Genomic DNA, 7393 nt, shown 5'->3' on the forward strand with positions numbered 1-7393 from the left:
GGCTGTGACAGTCTCTCATTGCTCTCCTCTAGGAACACCCCACCTCCACGGTGGAGGATCCGGGTGCACCAACTACCCCGTGGCGCCTTGTGCTCCCACACTGGTGCATTGTCCCGGGCCAGCCAGGCTGCTGGGCGTGGGGGCATGGCTGCATTTTTCTCACTCCGCATCCCTCAGAGAAGACATCAAAGACCAGAGAGATGTGCTCTTTGTTTTGTTTGGTCTCTGACTCTCAACATGTGGTTTCGCAGGCCCAAACATCGGCACCTTTTAACCTATTCTGTTCAGCTTAGGCCTTAGCTCCATTTGAGCATTAGGGAAACTATAGTAACCGATAATCTGCCTGTTCTTGAATAGAAACTATGTACCTTGTCACACAAGAGCTGCGAGGATCACCATTCGGGACAAGTTCCTTTACAGGCCCTTGGCTTTCTTTGCTGGGGCCCGGCCTGTCCTGCTGAAAAGGTGTCAAAACCCTTCGCCTTTTTGCGACGGGGGATCTGTGTTAATGTTAATTTATATTTAACAAATGGGATATTGTCCCTCAGAATGTATCAGTATTTGATGATCTATTACAAATGTTTTCATCAAGCCATAAATGAGGGCCCTTGACAAAAGGCAAAAGGTCTTTTAGGAGAGTAGGACGGCGACTAGGAAGGCAGAAACGTGTTGTGTTGTGTTTGTCTGTTTGTTTTTCCGTGCAGGTCCACCCCAGTGCAGGTGGCGATGAGAGCTCACCACCTCACCCCACAGCTGTGGGTTGGGCATGGAGTCCAAGCAACAGGCTGAAACTCAGCAGCAAGGCAAGCAGCAAAGCCTCTTTCTAGGCCCATGTTTTCTGAATCAAAAGCTTTCTCCGTCAGCAAGCTGCAAGAGAGAACTTTGTTAGTTGTTGATTTTATGTATGTATGTATTTTGGTAGTGATCTGATCTCCTGCTTAATGAGCCTCCCCCCAGGCACAGGGAAAATGTTATCACCAGTCCCATTTTTCACTCACTCAATCTCTAATCCGGCACTGCACTGTCTTGTTATTAGCAGGAAAAACAACAACAACTATGTATATCGTGTAGATCAGAGCCAGAAAAGAAAGGAACAAATGTCAAGGGTTTGAAGAAGCAATTCAAATCCAGCTTCATTTCATCTCTGTCACTCTCTCCTGACTCTGTCACGCAACAGCCGCCTGCTAACATATTTCCCTCCAGTAAAAATGACATTTTTGCTTTCTTTGTAATAGTTTAATATTAATAGGGAGGGGAGCTAAATAGTTGACACTGCAACCAAAATACCATACTGCAAATTGAGGTATTTGGTATGAAACTCAAGACCTTCTGCATTAAGCTCTCTCACAGTGACCTGACATAAACTGGCAACTGGCAGCCGTCTGCTTTTGGCAGCTTGGCATATTTGGTCATTTACTGGGTGCATGTGAAGATCAAATGGGTTAAGATTCTTCTCCTTAAACAGCAGGGAAAAGAACATCAAAAAGGTGTAAATTTCATTTCCCCAGTTTTGATTAAGTCAAGCATGAAATGAAATGTAATACTCTCAAGTGGCAAGGGTTTATACTATTGATGTTGTTACTTCTGCTTCACAAAGCCCAATCAGCCGACAGCGAGTTGAACAAGCTAACAGAGTTTTAGGGTGGCCAGATGGAGGGTTTTTACTATGGTTGAAAAGACAGCTTAGTGCTTGCCTCTTCAAGCCAAGTCAATGCCAACTGTGTGAAATCCTGGCCATTCTACCCCTTCTTTTTTTTTTTTTCCTTCCCTCTTCTCAATGCTGGTGGCTAGCACCATACAGGCCTGATAAAAAACAATCCCTTCAGGAAAACAATGTGTTGAATGAATATTTTTTTGTCAGAAGTGTTGTTTATCTTTTCCCAAAGTGCAGAGATTTCTGAATTCATGATGCAGACCAATCTCATTACAGTATTTAAGCAAATAGGAAAATACACTGTATTTATACGTTATCTGAAAGGAGGCCTTTGCAAGAATTTGGTAGTTTCTCTGAGATTAAAATTAAAATGTTATTTGTTTTCAATAGTGTGGCGAAGCAAAAATCTCCTTAAGTGCTTTGGAAGTAAATGAAGATTTAAAACTGTACCTTGTTTATCCATTAAGGGAAACTAGAGTTAATTCAGAACACTGTGAGATGCACATTGAGAAACTCTTTAGATCCAGATACAAAAGTAACAGGTCTTAAATTGAGTGTGGTCTTACTTCGTTAGGAAATTTGTCCTTTTTTTATAGGTGATTTTTCAGGCCCCTTGTTCCCACTACATTCTCAAATTTAATGCTCTTGCCACTATACAGCTGGACTAGAATAGAGTGGCTTTAGTAAAGACTTAATAGAATCTTTAATGCTTCTAACAATCCACTCCCATTGAACTGCATTAAGTAGATATTATGGAAGGACAAAGAGCTAAATAGCTCAACATCAACCTCATTAGGCATGCAGGCAGGCCTTGAACCATTTTATGGGCAAGCCTATTGTGAGTACACTCACCAGGTTAGCTTTAAATTGCAAATGATACCCTGAAAGGGGAAGAGAAGTTTTGGAGAATGGCCTCACAGAAAGAAAATCATTTTAGGCTATAAGAAAATGAAAGGCATTGTTAAAATTGCTCTGACCGTAGCAAATGAAATACATCATGGACTTGAGAAGCTGAATGCTACACTTGAGGGGTTTTTGTTGGCTCTTTTTTTTTTTATTTTTGTCCATTTAGGAATGTGTTGTACAGCAGAATATAAACAATATACAATCTGTAAGAGTTAATAAGGGTGGCTCAACATACTATCCTTTGTCTGAAGTTAAACAAATTATAAGAGCTCAATAATTAAGTGGAGGGGGAAAGATAAAAAACATCCCATATAATAAAAGGCAAAGCGTGGAGAACGCTACGTATAAAAACTTTCCAGCACTGCACTTCATCAATAAGGATTCATTTAGTCTTATCACTTCTGTGTTCAAAAATATTTATATTAAAAAAAAAAAAAAAGTCTCTCGAGAATTGTTTGCAACAGCAAAGTGCTTTAACAACTGACATTATGATGCTGCAAGTCTGGGAACATATTCCCAAGCAGAGCCCTTCTCTGTCACCTTAGTGGATGAATAATTGTGCCTTTGCATATTCCTTGTCATAAATGGCAGGAATGAAGGGACCCTAAGGACCGCACTGGCAGGATTGGTGCTGTACAAGCAGAGTAAATTAAAACAAGGATTAGAGCAAGTATGATTGGGGATGACAAGCAGGGCAATTGTCGCCACACAATGTGCCTTTTTGCCCATATGGTCTGTACCAAGCTTACACAGCACAAACCCTCTAACATGGATGCTTATTAAAGCATTCCTTCTTGATCAGGACATAAAGTCCTTAAAGCTTCATGTCACAGGAGAAAAACAGTGTTTCTTTCACAACTCAGGCAGCAGCTTCAAGCACGATTATTTATAAAGTTTTAAAAGCAACTGCCTAGTCTTTACTTTTCACTGAATTCATATACAAGAAAACCCATAAATGCAAAAAAAATGAGGTTACAGTCTGCAATCATAGATATGCATTGTATAGGTTATTAAATGTGGAAGTGAATTAACTGACAACTATATTTTAAATAAAAATCAGACATATATTTCAAAACTTCCTCTCAAAGCACGGATTTGCAGTATACACAGAATTTGAGTGATTTTTGACTACCTTTAAGTGGATAAGGCAGGTATGAAATAAGCTCAAAACAACATGAGATTCATGCTAGGGAAATATTTGAGTGATTGTGTATGTATTATTATGAACAAACCCAAAGAGCAGGGCAGCTTTCTTAAAGCTTACAGTAGCAGAAAATAGCATTTTTTTTGGTAAACAACTGTGTTATCTCACAGGACACATGTCATTTTCTGTGCCTCAGTTCCCCCATCTGTAAAACTGGAATAACACATTATAATTACACGAAAAGCATATACATATTAGTCTTTTGTTACTGATTACTTGCTTTTTACTCAAAGATCATGACACTGGCCATGATTTACAGAAAGATATCTAGATTCCACAAATGCCCAGGAACAATTTAAAGTCCCAGGGAAGAGTTTTGCCTATAGCAATATATTATTAAAATGATGCTTCCTCAGTCCTGCAATAAGTTACTCAGAGTGGTGAGAAAACAGAAGTCAAAGATCTTTTATTTAAATTTTGTTCCCCTGTAGTCCATAATAACAGTTTTATCTGACCACAGAGTAACATCAGACTTAGAGCACTCCTTCCAGCTTAATCTTTTTCTGAGCAAGAACAGCCAGTTCTGCAGTAGTAATGAATTTAGGAAAGCTCTCACATGGAGTAGCACGCAAAACAGCATTAAATGGGAACCAGCAAAAACACTTGGCAGTTAGGTGCCTTCAGAAATCATCCAAGAGTTCCTCCTAAACTAGACAGAGGTTTCTTATAGAAAGCCTAAGGCTTTTTGCTAAGAGTCTCAGAGTCTGAAGCAAAACCTACTAAACTGTCCTCAATGATTATAGCTCCTCCCAAGTTTGAGCCACTAGCACAGAAAACATTTACACAGGTTAGATTATTACTTGCTATCACTCCTACTTTTGGACACTGGGATCTACCTCCAGAGTAGCCAAGCCCTCCTTGTGCTTTGTAGATTCAATAAGTATGAAAACATTCACTGTATCATAATAGCCAACATTCCCCACTTATCAGTAAACCTTGACTGTTGCAGAACAGCCCAAGCTCCATGGATGCCTTACAGCTCTCTCCTTTATAAGACAGGCAACTCTGAACCTTCATCAGGTACAGTCCCACATAAACCTAGATGCAAGAAGTTCTTTGGTCAACTTCCATAAGTGTTGTTACTTACGGTGGCATAAAAGATGTCCAGTTCTGATAGTGTAAGATGAGACCATTTAGCAATAACATGTCAAAGACAGAAATGAACGTATCTAGAAAAAAGTCCAAGACACCTTCTTCTCATGGAAACAGCTATCTGAATTTCAGTTAATCTGAGATTTGGCCATTATGTTCCACATAACACACCTGAGGCATCCAAGAACTTCAAGAATTTGAACTCTCAGAATTGCTTTGTCAACCTCTTTTTGGCTTGTTTTTTTTGCAGTCAGTAACCTGAGCATTATATGCAACAATGGTCAAGCCTAGAAAATAGTTCAGTAACAGCTGCTTTATGTGGGTATCTAAGATTCCATTATATGTATTTGCTTTTAGTAATTTAACATTTGAAATGAGCAAGTGCTTTCTTATTTCTATCATCTATAAAAATATAGCTTCTGAGGACCAGCTAAAATCTCTGAGTCTTTAATGAGAGCACGCAGGTGAGAGCTACAATTATGATTCCTATCTCACCGGCAAACAGAAATTAGAAAGGGGCTGAACAAGTATATTTAGCTACTGGCATAAAAGCTGAGTAAACAGTAATCAGAAATGAGTCACATCTATAAGCCTAACCTGAGTCCAAAACTTGTCTGAAAGCTAAAAAGGGCTGGTTATCCTCTAAAGAGTGAAGTTGAGGACCAGAATGGATAGTACATAAAGAAAAGGTATAGCATATTAGGGTTTTAGTGTATAATAATCATGTTTTATTGCAACATTTCCTAGATTTTAGATATATACATATTTTCAAGGCAGAACTTTAAGCTGTCAAAGAACAAGTTGAAAGATACAACTAGCAGGACTTAAGTGATGTGGGCTGCTCACCTGCATGGTGATTTGTAGTCCTTCCTATCTTTAACTTACAAGCATCTTAGACTAGATCTCTTCCCTAAAAGAACCCCGAAATGTTTGCTTTTCTACACACAGTTTCTCTTGGGATGCAACTACTGGCACAAGTGCTGAAGAGGATCACAGTAATCTACATGTTAATTTTACTCAGGACCTAAAAATCACGTGCAGATGTGCTAGAAAACTTGTAAGATTAACAGATGCTACTACATTTACCTCATCTTCTGAGTCCAAAAATCTTTGAATCATTAGCATTTTTATTTTAAGAGCCATTTGACTTAGACTACTCTGCATCAATCACACATTGCATTCAAAATTATTAGAGCTTCAAGGGAAAGCAGACAGTAAACAGAGACTTGGCTAGCCAGTATGTGGACGGATGTATACATATTTATTAGGATGGCCGTAGGCCTCTTGGTTCATGTCTAAGTTTTGCTAGACATTGAAGCAAATTTGAAAATACAAGTTATGTCATGTTATGGGTACAAGGGACACTTGCCTCACTAACCATGAACATATTTCATGTCTCTGTTTCATCTACTCTGCAAGTAAGGTTCAGGCATTAATCTGCAGGAGCACTGTTACAGAAGAGAGTGGCCCAGTAGTTAAAGAATCAAGTCTAACGATTGGGAAACCCAATTCAAATCCCTATTCTATGAGAACCTCTTGATCATTTCAGTTGAGATATTCAAAAGTATTTAGAAACCATACTCCTATTATGCTCTTAACTCTCAGTGAAAATAAGTAAGACATCTATATTTTTGTAAGAAATGTATTAAGCAACTAAGTATCTTTGAGGATCAGGAATTGAGACTCCCTGCCCCACTTCCCTGACTCAAACAAGGTTGACTGCATTGCCCTACTGGGCAGGGATATTTTGAGTGTAAATGCCTTATAGACTTAGAAGTGCACAAGGTTATAGATATGGGGACCAGATAAGGACTGTAAAAATGCCAGTTTAAAGAAACATGGTTTAGTATAATTCTGTTTCTATATTAATAATATGGTTGAAAGGGAAACAGCTTCCGAAAAATGCTATATTGAAGGCATATTGTTTTCTTACTTAAGAGAGATCTGAATGCAAATCTTGTGCAAGTCTGGACTTTCATTTCTAAAACTCTGTAAACACCGATATGGTCATTGTTTTAAGCAATGATTTTAAGAATTCCTTCTAATACTCTTGGAAGTTCATTTAGAAAGAACAGGAATAAACAGATTTTAATTGGAATATTTTAGACAGCTACTCAAGCTTTCAAAATGTGTAGTTTTCTATCTGTTTATATAGGGAATTATTGACAAGCCATGAAGAGAGATTAAATGAAGTAAATGTGAAGGACTTCTTATTTCAGTCTTCTCACTTAAGTACAAGATTGAGGCTACAAAATTAAATCAATAGATTACACACTCGAGGATATTTCATATGAAGTGACTTCTGCTCAGCCTGATCTAATCTACACTGAAATGTAAAACAATCAGTCTCTTAACAACTTTAAAGTATCACCAGCTTCATTGACTTCATATTACTTAGCACTTTAAATGTATCTGAGAATAAGCCAGGAGAAATTCTGTGAAAGGAAGACATCAGGCTTAATGGTAAGGTGATAGCACTGTACAAATCTTTAAAGTAATTATTATTGCTCTGATTTTAAAGGCAATTTTACCCGGAA

Source organism: Athene cunicularia (genome assembly GCF_003259725.1).
Source record: "Athene cunicularia isolate RWA chromosome 11 unlocalized genomic scaffold, athCun1 chr11_part1, whole genome shotgun sequence".
NCBI lineage: Eukaryota > Metazoa > Chordata > Aves > Strigiformes > Strigidae > Athene > Athene cunicularia.